Raw genomic sequence first — 14,020 nt, 5'->3', positions numbered from 1 at the left:
ACCAGCTAACAACGCTCCTTCTACCAAAAACATATCTGACAAAAAAAGTGCAATACTTATGTTTTATGTAGGACTGCGTTCGTTGTTCTCTGTCCTCATTCTCTTAGTCCTGATATGTCTGCTTGTATTTGCTCCTCACATACATCTTGACCTTCTCTGTTCTGGTATCGTCTTGTTTCTAACCCCTTGTATTAATCTATTTAACAAGACAACACACCTCCTATGTGAAACATCTATCCTTAAACCTCTGACACTTTTTGCTAGAAAACTCAATGATAACAAAAATCTCATATTGGTGTCTTTCACCTCTGCTTCTGCAAAGCGCTCTGTGTGGTACATAACAGACTGCTCTCCCTCTAACTTGACTATCTGCACTTCTAATCATGTAAAAAACACCTCCTGACAGATTTAACAATCCATGTGTCACAAAGGCCATACAGGCTACAAAATCTGGCCTTGAGCAGGATGCTGCAAGAGTTTGACTTCCAAACCTCTCACATGAAGATTTTAAGATGTAGTTAAATTTTTCTGTGAATTACTGTTTTCTAAACTGAACTCTGTTACACAAAAACACAGGGAATGATCAATATGTCAGGTACAACCAAAGTTCAAAATGTGGGGGAAAGCCAGTCCAGTTCAGTTAGAAAGCAGGTATATGTTACCTCATACTACTAGAGCTTTCACAAACCATCTCTTTTGTATCTGATGAATGGTGCATGCTAGGTTACATCCAAATCTATCAAAATATGGATGTCATGGTAACCAATCCACAATAATGAACAGAAAATTGAACAAACTTGGCAAAAACTAAGGGAGAGGATACAGAGGAAAGTCCAGTTCCAGTGTGTTTGATTACACACACACTTTACCTTAGCTGTCACTGAGTTTTTGCCACATTCCAACAAAAAACGTAATGTGGAAGTGGGTTATAAAGTCCTCATCACTAACCACAATCTGTGAACAGACAGCAACTGTACCTATCTGATATGGAGAAAACTTTCCACTCAGGAGAATCTGGACATGCAGTTTATAATTGGAGATACATTTCAGGAGCAAGACCACGCCTCCAAACACGCCCCTTCTAGTTCTTATCCATCTATATATCTCAGTAGTTCTACAAGCTGTTCGTTCTTGTTTTTAGCCTAGGGATAAGCTGGGTATAAGAAATGTGACCCCAAGTTATCTAATTTACAGAAAAATTTACAACTATTTACAAAGGTTTCATCTAGCACTCATATCCACAGACACTCACTAACAAACTGTTTGACTAAGATTTCTTCCACAGAAACACTGAGAGCAACCATCAGACCCACAGGCTGTTTGTTGGGTGGTGGGGGCCTGGCGGGAGGTGAGGTGCCTGTCATCTGGTTGTTAAGGGCTTGCTTTCCAACCATTTATCCAATGGGAACAGGAATGAATTCAACCCAGCCACTCAGCAGGCACTTGTCTCCATCAAGACACACCTATGCACACACCTGGAAGGGAGGCAAGAGAAAAACCTGCAACCACATCCTCTAGTGGGAGGAGTCGCATATTATCACACACACACACACATATGACACATGTGATCTTGGGTCATAACACTGAGACAGATGGAGGGTTCCTTTTTCGTGCCATGGTTGAAAGCAGAGCTGATGTTGCAAGTCCCAATCCAAGGAAGTCTACCTGCAGATGTAAGTGTCCGATGCTCAACTGGAAAATCTACTAGAAACAGCTGCTGCCTTTGCTTCCAAAACAAAGACAAGAAGGTAGCAAGTTTCTACAGTCAGAGCTCGGTTCACACTTCAAAAGCATAAACCTTGCAAAAATAGTTATCTTTTTTCTTTAAATAACATACATATAAAACATACACAGTATGCACACCTGTAATAACATGCATTTATGGTTGTTATGACTTTTGTTTACCCTCATCCTACCAACATACTTAACATACCCCCACTTGGGTCCCAGGGGACCCCAAGAACAATTTACTGTAAGAAGCAATCAGGATAATAATAATTGCTAAACTTATTTCTTCTCAGAGCATTTTTATTTACAGAATCAAACTTTATAATTATTGTAGGATTGCAGGCAGATTGAGAAAATTAACACATTAGCTAATCGTTGTATTCTGGAAAAGCTGTTGGTCCATTCTGAAGTATAGGCTGTTGGATAACCCATTAAATCCAGTATAAGTTCAGGACACATTATGCAGCCCATAAACCCCCTCCTGGCTTTCATGAACCTTCTTATACACAGAATCAGCAGCTTTACCAACTTTTACTGATTTTGGACCTAAGTAAGGCTTTCGGATGGTTTTCCCTCTTAGAGGTTATTCATCTACTATCATCTTTGCTTTTGTTGAATTTGCACCAATGTGTTTTAGTTAATAATTCCCATAAAAGCTTAATATCTATGTGTTTAGTATAAAAAAAAAAAGACACTATTTTATTTCTTCGTTTTCTTCTTATTGTAGACTTGTCTGTTATAAACTAGGCTGAGCTGGCTACTTTATGGAGTTCAGTAAAGGCATTCAGAACTCTTACATAATGCTGCATATTTTTAGAGATAAAGTAAGAATTTCATTGGGCTTATGTAACGTTACAGTTGAAAGTGAAACTGAGTAGAGACACCGATTTCCAAACAACACTAGTGATAACCAGAATAATGCAAACTGGAAAGGAGAGGTAGCGATGGCTGGAGTTAAAGTATGTTCAGAACAGGCAAGTTGATTTTTCTCCTTGTCGTTACTTCTCTTCTGTGTCCCCGTTTTCATCCTGCAGCTTCCTTCTTCTAGCTTTCTCTTCTCCCACCAGGTCCTCTACATACACTCAAAAATACTTTTTTCAGTTGTTTGGAGTTTGAATTGAGCAACAGAGAGCCAGCAACATCTATGTGAAATAACAATGAGAGTTACTGCAAGCATACACAGCCAGTTTAAATCCACCTCTGAGTCGGCCAGGGCAACACAGACTTATGAGGCATCAACAGTTATATTTAGCTCCAACTGGAATTATTTTAAGTCATATTTAAATAATATTGAATGAAAAAAACAATTATTTTTCACACTTGATTAATTTTCTCCCAATTACTGGAATAAGCTGTTTTGCATTGGTAACAAAGTTACATTTTCACACAGTTTTTTTGTTGCCAAAATCAGTTCTTGAGGCTACAAAATGGAATAAAAGTCTCAGTGAGAATAATATGTTTTGCTGTGAAAGCTTCAAGGGGTTTAAAGCCATTGTTTCCTTTGTGTCTCACTGACTCTGCCTCTCAGAACAATAAAAAAATGTTAACAAAAACTTGTGTTGTTGCTGCCAGCTGTAGAGAAATGGCTGGAATACATGCAAATGTTCCCCGAGCTCCCCTCTGTTGTAGCTTTGCACTAATGGCAAGGTCTGCTGCCTCGTTTCTTCTTCTCATCTTCCCTTGAATCGACTGGCTTAATATCAAAGTGATAAAGTTTGTTGTTGCTCCTACAGGGGTCTGGGAGGAGGTTTCCATTCTCTCTCTCTATTGCTGAGGCATGAGATGTGGTTTGTGTGTCCTCCAAAGGCTGTGCAATGATGTTTCCTCTCCTTCCCTACTCTTTCTCCATCCCCTTCTCATGTTTCTCCCCTCCCTCTCTCCTCCTCTTGACTTCCAGCTGATGCTGTTACGAATGCTGTGGGGAGTCTGCTGTGCATTGTTGTGCCGCTGCCTCTTCTTCGCAAATATTGTGGCCTTTGAGCTGAAAGGCAAAAAACCCTAGGGTGAGCAGATGAGGAGGAGTGAGAAAGAAGCAGAGAGGCAAGATGGGTGGTCGTTTGGAGATGATGGAACTGATGAAAAGAAAGAAACAAGATTTCTGTTTTATTTGTAGAAGTGAACGATTAAAAAATATTGTTAATATTTAATTGTTTAACTTTTCTCTGGTGTATATCATATATCACAAAATGACCCTTGTCATGTTCAAATGTTCCAGAGAACAGAAAAGAGAGACGGATAGAAGACATCCTGAGAAATCAGAAATGAGCATGCAGAGTCAAACCAGCCTGTCAGCGGTCTGTGCAATGGGCTGTTCATAGGCATCAAAGACTGTCAGATCAAGAACCATGAAAAATACATTTAAAAGGTTCATTTATGCAGCCCACTACCCTCACTTACATGGGCCTTCAAAGTAGGGCTGAAATTCCAGAAAACATCTCTGGTATAACTCAGGGACATCTCTTACATTGCAGGCTTTTGGACAGAGTCATGCAAAAAAGTAAATTAAGAAAGGAAAGTACTATAGTACACTGAACACATTGTCTATGATATACTGAAATAATTTCTCTACGTCATATATATGTTTATCACCCGTGTGCTTGTAATTGACAAAGACTGGCAGATGTTTGTTTTTTTTTGTCAACTGGAAAACCATGAAGAGTAAAGTCCAGGAAAACAAGCTTCCTCTGTCATTTGGGAATTTTTTTTTTTTCAGTGGATCAGATGTGAGACCAATATCTGCTTCCTTGAGCGTGGCGTATAGGTGAGGAGAAACAGGTGTGCATGATATCAGAGAGTGGAGGTAATATAGGGAAAGCAATCACCCTGAAGTGGACGAGCTTGTTACGCTGTTTTTACATCCTAGACAAATTCACTCTTTGCACCTGTTTCTCTCTTCTTGTAGCCATCATCAGTCATCTACTTTAATAAAGTGTCTGTATATTATTATGTAAGTAGGAATTACTTTAGAAAGTGTACGTTTTCAACCTGTAATTTGTTTTATAATTTATTCAGGGCCATATCCAACAAGAACCCACTGTTACTCTTTACTTTACAACTTTATGCACTTCTTATTTATGTTCCAGTAAACATTTTAATGTTAAATAAAAGGTTTTTTCTTGGCCTATTGTTACTGAAAAACGCTTCCAAAATGAAAGCTGTGCTGATACTAACCCCATGTTTGCCTACTGGTGGTGGTCAGAGGGACCGGTGGCGCCAGTGTCCGGGAGCCTCGCCTCTGTCAGTGCGCCCCAGGGCAGCTGTGGCTACAATGTAGCTTGCCATTGCCAGTGTGTGAATGTGTGTGTGAATGGGTGAATGACTGAATGTAGTGTAAAGCGCTTTGGGGTCCTTAGGGACTGAGTAAAGCGCTATACAAATGCAGGCCATTTACCATTTACCATGATGTTGGAGACATCAGTTCACAGTTGGCTGAACGTATTTCTTAAATGCTGCCTTGGCATCTTTGTTAAAAAGAAAATGCTTGTGTTCAAAAATGCTAGATTAACTGAACAAAATATTATATAAGTAGGAACATCAAAAAAAAGAGAGTTCTGACCTCCTGTTACCTCACACACAGAAGCAGGTTATAGGTAGATCCATGGTAATTGGACAATGATGTAATTTTGCCCCAGTACACCACCTCAGTATGTTTCAAATCAAGTTTAACAAAGATATTGCATTAACTTCTTAGTTATTTTAGCCATTTTTATACATATGAATTAGCAAAAAAGGTAAAGAATTTTGTCTTTGGTTGATTATATCTTTGTAGTAACAATCTTCCTTAGATTCTTCTTGTTGTACCACTGGACAGCCTGTTTGTCCCTCTGAAATAGTGCGTTATTTGTAAGGAAAATGTATTTGTGGGTTTAGCAGTAGAGTTGAGTATGTGGTTTGTGTCCATTAATAAAACCTGTCAAATCTTCTCTGTTGATGCCAAACTGCTTATTCTCCTATTTAAGCCTGGTGTCATTCATACTCCGCTGTAGTCAATGACTGCCTACAGCCTAGAAGCCATGGACGCCATGGAAGCCATCACCAATGGATCAATAGGTGATTATCATTTGTACTGTGAAGCTGTCCAATCAGCTGTGCAGTGTTTGCCTGAATCTCAGCTGATAGTACAGTATGTTGTATGCAGCCACATCATCAATAAACACTAGTGACCCCCTGGCAGTCATACATGCTCATGAAATAATATTAATTCCACCATGGTAAATGGTAAATGGCCTGCATTTGTATAGTGCTTTTACTCAGTCCCTAAGGACCTCAAAGTGCTTTACACTACATTCAGTCATTCACACACAGGCAATGGCAAGCTACGTTGTAGCCTCAGCTGCCCTGGGGCGCACTGACAGAGGCGAGGCTGTCGGACACTGGCGCCACCGGTCCCTCTGACCACCACCAGTAGGCAAACATGGGGTTAGTATCTTGCCCAAGGATATTTGGCACGCAGCCAGGAGGCAGCCTGGGATCGAACCATCAATCTTCTGATTAGTGGCTGACCTGCTCTGCCACCTGAGCTACAGCCACCCCACCATGTCTGACCAATTAAGCGTGTGTTGAGCTCATAAGCATGATGGATACTACATCATCTGTTAGGTTTAGGCACTAAAAACTACTTGGAAATGTCATGGTCTCTTCTCCTCTTTGTGCTGACCCAGCCAGTCTCTGGATCGCCTCTGTTTGCTCGGTCTCTCCCTGGAATGGAGGGCTTGTTAGTTGGCGATCTTGACTGATCTCCCTCCCAGAAGTATGGCTGGCTGCCTGGGCTCCAGTTTGATGCACCTGTTCCTCTCCATACTCACCTGCAGCATTTAACCTCAGCCCTCCTTGTCACCCCTCACCAGATTGTTGAACTACTCAGTTGATCATTTGGCTGCCTACTCTGGAAACCTGCCTACCTAATTCACCCTTTTGGAAATACTTAACTGACATCACAGCATAACCAATCGGTGAGTGAACCTGTGGAACTTTCAAGAAACTCCTTTCAAAGCAGAATATTAGAGAAAATTAGAGAATGACCCTCGGTGTTGAGCCTAAAGACTCTCGGAGAGCAGATCTCAGTCTTGGCTGCAGTGACTAAACCTTAAATTTAAGAGTGAAATTCCAGTTTAATTGAAATATTCCCATCTCTTTTACTTACCTAACCCGACTGTTAAACATTTCCAGTGCATACAATATTGAATATTTTGGGTGGTCCAGGTAAAAAGCTCACAACAGTAAGGGGACACATGGAAGTGACTGCATGCTGTTCTGGCTACATTATGGGCCAAATTCAGCTTCTCAAAACAATGTTTTTATTTAGCCAGACTTAAAAAATGGAGGCTAATAAATTCACCACAGACCAGCATAGAGAATCAGGTTTGTTTTCAGTAAAAGAAAAACAAAGTCAGGGACACAGACCTGCTGTAAATGTGATACACCAGCTGAAACATGGCTTTGAATATAATGATATAGTCTTTAGTCTAGATTGTGTGCCTTTACTGTTGTAGATCAGAGGCTTGTAGAGCCCAGGCTAATACAGACACTGTCTCAGATGAAAGTCTGTGGCATGTTCTTAACTGCATAGATAGTTGTTGTTGTTTGTGATGCATGATGTATTTTTGATGCATCAATCAATTCAGTCATCAGCCTGAGCGGCTCAGTGGCCCTGAAACACAGGTGTTGGAAGCACTTGGGGTACGTAAAACTTTTTAGCATTTCCCATCAATGATCACACTCATTACTCGAGCTCGTACTTAGTTAATTATAAAGCCTAACAGAATCCACACATTCTTATTCTAATTCACTGTAATTTCCTCTGATGTTATTATCTTACATGTTTTTTACATGATTCAGTTTTCACTCATCATCATAATAAATACCAACTATTCCTACAGAACTTTCCTGTCAGTCTTCAAATTGTGTCAAAGTAATGCAGTGATAGCTATCCATACATCTATGTGTAACTTTAAATATGAGCTATTTCAGCGTGCTTTCTGCTGTGCCACAAAATAAAGTGGCCAGCAGTGCAGCTACATTTACAGCAGCACAGCGCTCACAGTGCTGGACTCTGGAATCCCCGACATTGTTTGTAAAAAGACGGAGATGTAGAGACGCTTGAGAGTTGTTGCTTTGACTCTGCAAAGTTCCTGATTTTCTAAATATAAATATTCACTTGGAAATTTTACTTTAGCAATTGGAGATTATGGCCATGAACATTATAAATTTTTAAAACTTTGAGCCCACATTTGTCAAAACTTCCATCATTATAATATCTCCATGCATGGGGGATCCAACCTGCTTCTGTCTAATTATGGGACTGTCTCCCTAACCACCAGGCTAATCTGATGCCTGATGCATTAAACATGGCCAGCAAGTCTAGAAATTAATATAGCAGAGCCAGTGAAAGAAAGTTGTAGCACTCACTTTTAGAACCATTTTGACTCTTTTCCCCCTTGTCTGTAAATGTGTGTGTGTGTGTGTGTGTGTGTGTGTGTGTGTGTGTGTGTGTGTGTGTGTGTATATATGAGAGCAAGCATGTCTGGACCAATAAAGGTTATATTTACCATTTGTCTGGACCGTGACAGAGGCAAGGGGGCAGTGGCATGAACTACTAGAATTCTGATGACGAACATAGGTGATCACGTACAGTCTCTCTCTCTCTCTCTCTCTCTCTCTCTCTCACACACACACACACACACATGCACACATGCACACACAACAAAAAGTGTGGTTATTGCGAATTTAATCAAATGTCAGAGCAGCACCCATTATGGTGAATATCCAAAGTCTAAGATGCCTGGAAAGAATGGGAATAATTAGGAATCAACAGGAGTTCAAGGTGGATCAATAGGAATAACTAAGGAGGGACAGATGAGATATGCGTGAGAATAGCTGGATGCCTGCAGAAAGAATAATAGTCAGAGGAATATATTAACAACCTATGCAAACCCAATTACACATTCAGTTTTCTTCTCCTTATACTTGGTGGTGACTTTGTAAGCAAGAGGAGACTTAGGAACAGATTCATCAGCAGCTGGAAACATAACTGATGAGTCATGGTCATAATCAGCAGTCCAATCCCGAGCTGCAGATTTAGGATTCAGTTTGTTCTATGATGTAGTAAATAACTTATTTTCAGTTTGCATTAATCATTTTAAAGACTTAAAATCTTAACTGAATAATTTTAAAGTTAGCCTTTAAGTTTGCAATGATTAGACCACAGAGAATTTTAACCCAATGTCTACAAATCATTTGAGTAGCCCTCAGTCCAAAAATCTGTGACCTCAAATGTTTCCTGGAAAAGGAAGTCCATGCATTTATACTCAACTATCACTGTATTAAACATTTATAATGTTAAACTTTAATTCCTGCACTAGATTCAGATTCCCTTGCAAAGCGTGAGGTTGCATCCAGCTAAACTGTAATTCATCTCTATGATAATATTAAATTATATTAACTTTATTCAAATGCAAACTCAACATTTCTTGTTACTGGCAAACAATGCTGCTGGGGTATTAATAGAGCATTATCACCTCATATTACCACATACTGCGTGTGGTAGTTCAGAAGAACTTTATACTACAGGCTTTTTGTTCTTTGTGGTCTTGAAGCTCAGACTTCAAATACAGTGGAAAAAATAATTCACCCTTAAATAATTAGGGAACATAACTGGACATATTACATAAATATGCATCATCTTGAGCTGTGTTTAAACAAGTCATCCAATACGATTTTTGCCTAATTTGATGTTGTAGTCAAGTTTGTCGCCAGGTTATGCTAATGATGACCATCAAATTGATCAAGATGCAGCTATACAGAAAAACTGCAACCTATGGAATGAGCATGAAATACATACACAGTAGTAACCGGTTATCCGGACAGGTGAAGCTAACTGTTTCTACAAGAACATGTTCTGCTGCCCCCACATGGTCAAAAGCCTTGGACACACCTTCTCATTCCATGTTTTTTCTTTATTTTTGCTATTTTCTACATTGTAGATACATTATCTACAATGTAGATACATACAATGTATCTACATTGTAGATACATACAATGTATCTACAATGTAGATACAGAATTTAGAATTTAGATTTGATGTTATTTATCCCTATTTATTGTTGCAATTTATTACTGCCTTTTTACTGCTCTTTTTAAAATTATTCTTTTTTAAACTACATTGTTTATTGCACTGTAGAGGCTGGTGAGAAACAGTATTTCGTTTCAGGCTAGGTACGATACGACACGACAATAAACTTGTCGAGTCTTAAATCTTAAATCTTACTGTAGACATATATAAAACAAGATATATGGGATTATGTAGCAAAGAAAACATTGAGGAATCTTAAATATAAAACTTATATAGAGTTATTTATCAAAGCAGCCACCCTTTGCTTTGTTGACTTGTTTCCTTCTCTCAATGAGCTACATGATGTAGTCAATTTCTTGCATTCTTAATGGGGTTGGCACTGTCAGTTATGTTGTACAGAAGTCAGGTTGGTACAGAGCTGACAGCTGACTGCTAGCTGATTGGTTCCTGCCATAATATGAGTTCTAAGTAAAGATAAATGACAGTCCATCATTACTTTAAAAACTGAAGGTCAGTCAGTCTGGAAAATTACAAACACTTTGAATGTGTCCCCAACTGCTGTTGGAAAAACCATGACAAAGAAACTGGCTCACGTGTGGAAAAGAAGACCGAGACTCACCTATGCTGCTGAGGATACAGTCATCTGAGTCAGCTGTGTAAGGGCAATTTGACCAAGAAGTAGAGTGATGGAGTGCTGTGGCAAATGGGCTGGTCTCCACAGTCACCTGACCTAAACCCTATGGAGATGGTTTGAGATTAGATGGGAGCGAGCGCAGAGTGAAGGAAAAAGGGCCAACAGGTGGGAACTCCTTCAAGACTGTTGGAAAACCATTTCAGGTGACGACATCATGAAGCTCATGGAGAGAATGCTAAGAGTGCAAAGGAGTAATCAAACAAAGGGTGGATATTACAAATAATCTAAAATATAAAATATGTTTTGAGTTATTTCACGCGTGTTATTTGCGACATAATTCCATATGTGTTCATTCATGATTTTGACGCCTTCAGTGAGAATCTACAATGTAAACAGTCATGAAAACAAAGAAAAAACATTAAATGAGAAGGTGTGACAAAACTTTTTACTGGTAATGTATTTTCATTAGTCATGACTTGAATGAATTCACACTCATCTTCAGACTAGGAGGATCACTGGGATCAAGTAATGAACCATATCGCTATGCAAAGATACGAAATATTGTCTTTCATGGTCTGTTCTTACATCATGATTCAGGTAACTCTGTCTAAATGCCACAGTAACCCTGTACTGGGGTTTGGATGACTTCAGTGACATGGCTGTAATTGCCACATTTATGATGATTAATCGCTACATAATCAGATTTGCATATTTAATGGCTTGGGGTCAATCAGTTGTGACCACATGTGTTATCCAAAAATATTCAGAGATCCAGAGAAACATGCTGAGTGTTAATGATCATCTGTCTGCACTGGGCGGTCTACAGAAGTATCCTCTCGATGATTAATGTGTCAGCCAAGATGTCCACTGAAGGAGAAGAAACATTCTCGTAACTGAAGCTGACCACAAGCTTGTAATCAGTGAAGACAAACGTAGGGAGGTCATAAAGGATAGTGAGCTTTTATGAATATGCATAGTTAAAAGATCAGAAAGGTACTAAACAATTTAATGACTTATAAACAATTAAATCTTCAAACAGATTCTTAAATGCACTGAGAAGCATTTAACAACAGCATTTCTTTGCTTAACAAATGTGAAGTCAAGAAGTTAGAGGAGCACAACTTCTGATTTTGCTCATGTTGAGAATGTTTAATGTGCCCCAGAGCACACTGTAGGATAAAGAATAAAGATAAATAAGATAAAATTATTTGTCATATTAATTTTTTTTACATAACAGAAGATCATGTTGGCTTAAAAGGTTAAATTTCCATAAAAAGTTTCAATATATCCTAGTAATTGTTCTCACTTTTGCTTTAATGGCAGCAGCTACATGGACTTCACAAGTTATTGACGGTTTTTCAGTACTGAAGTCATTACTGGGGTCCATTTTTTATATAAGCACTTTATTCCTCACCCGTACCAATTTCCTCTCATCTGAGTTTGGGTCTTCTTCTGCATCTGAGCAAAAAGAAACCAAACGGTTGTAACATATAGTTGTGTTAACACAACTATATGTTACAACAAGCACAATGTTGACTTTAGGATTTATGGTCTTTTCAGTCTCACGTTCCTTTACCAGTCTCATGTATCCATGTGCAGCTTTATGCTCACGGCTCCTTCTTCTTATACTGAAATATGGGAGGCATGATTACACAGCAAAATCTCCAGTGTTAAATTAACACTAGAGAGTGTCTATATGGGTCCACTCCTCTGAGTGTTAAATACAACACTGTTTAGTGTTAAATTAACACTTTTGACAGTGTTATATGTTTAAAAGTAGTCAGTTTTGAAGATTAACAAAGACTAACTGATTTTCTAGCTGATTTTCTAACACTGGAAAATAACTCAAAATGTTAGAAATATTCCAGTATTAGAAAATCAGCACTGCTCAGTGTTAGTCTTTGTTAATCTTCAAATCTGACTAGGTTACTTTTAAACATATAACACTGTCAAAAGTGTTAATTTAACACTCAACAGTGTTGTATTTAACACTCAGAGGAGTGGACCCATATAGACACTCTCTAGCTGTGCTTGACAGCCTCCCCCTGGCACCACCTCCTAAATGCACTGCACCACCCCTCCCGTGCAGCCAATCGACATACAACATCCCACCACACCTGTACTTATGTACAATTAAACCGATCATCTTGAAATTTGCATTTGTTTAGAAATGGCTAGAGAGTGTCCATAAGTGCACGTGGCACCAGGACGCAGGTCGATGATCGATTTTGTAATCGTATCACCAGACCTGCGACCATATGTTCTGGACACTCGGGTAAAGAGAGGGGCTGAGCTGTCAACTGATCACCACCTGGTGGTGACTTGGATCAGGTGGCGGGGGAGGACGCTGGACAGACCTGGTGCACCTAAACGTGTAGTGAGGGTGTGCTGGGAACGTCTAGCAGAGGCCCCAGTCCGCGAGATCTTCAACGCACACCTCCGGCAGAGCTTCAACAGCATTCCGAGGGAGACTGGGTACATTGAGTCCGAATGGACCATGTTCAGCGTCTCCATTGCCGAAGCTGCTGCATTGAGCTGCGGCCGCAAGGTGGTTGGTGCCTACCGTGGTGGTAATCCCCGAACCAAATGGTGGACACCAGAGGTAAAGGGAGCCACCAGGCTGAAGAAGGAGTCCTATCGGGCTTGGTTAGCCTGTGGGACTCCGGAGGCAGCCGACAGGTATCGACAGGCCAAGCGGAATGCGGCTCGGGCAGTGGCTGAAGCAAAAACTCGGGTGTGGGAGGAGTTCGGAGAGGACATGGAAAAAGACTTTCGGACTGCCTCGAAGAGATTCTGGCAAACCGTCAGGCGTCTCAGGAGGGGAAAGCGGTGCTCTACCTGCACTGTGTATAGTGCTGGCGGAGCGCTGCTGACGTCGACTGAGAAAATTGTCAGGCGGTGGAAGGAATACTTCGAGGACGTCCTTAATCCCACTGACACGTCTTCCGAGGAGGAAGCAGAGTCTGGGGATGAGGGGAATGACCGGCCAATTTCCGGGGGCGAGGTCACTGAGGCAGTTAAACAACTCCTTGGTGGCAGAGCCCCTGGTGTTGATGAGGTCCGCCCCGAGTTCCTGAAGGCTCTGGACGTTGTAGGGCTGTCCTGGTTGACACGCCTCTGCAATGTTGCGTGGAGATCAGGGGCAGTACCTGTGGACTGGCAGACCGGGGTGGTGGTCCCCATCTTTAAGAAGGGGGACCGGAGGGTGTGTTCCAACTACAGGGGGATCACACTCCTCAGCCTCCCTGGGAAAGTCTATGCCAGGGTGCTGGAAAGGAGAGTTCGTCCGCTAGTCGAACCTCGGATACAGGAGGAACAATGCGGTTTTCGTCCTGGTCGCGGAACACTGGACCAGCTCTTTATCCTCTCGAGGATACTTGAGGGTGCATGGGAGTTTGCCCAACCAGTCTACATGTGTTTTGTGGACTTGGAGAAGGCATTCGACCGTGTCCCTCGGGGTGTCCTGTGGGAGGTGTTGCGGGAGTATGGGGTGTCTGGCCCATTGCTACGGGCCATTCGATCCCTATACAACCGTTGCAAGAGCTTGGTTCGCATTGCCGGCAATAAGTCAGACTCGTTCCCGGTGG

This window comes from Astatotilapia calliptera, chromosome 2, assembly GCF_900246225.1.
Source record: "Astatotilapia calliptera chromosome 2, fAstCal1.2, whole genome shotgun sequence".
Taxonomy (NCBI): Eukaryota; Metazoa; Chordata; class Actinopteri; order Cichliformes; family Cichlidae; genus Astatotilapia; species Astatotilapia calliptera.
This window is presented reverse-complemented; position numbering follows the sequence as displayed.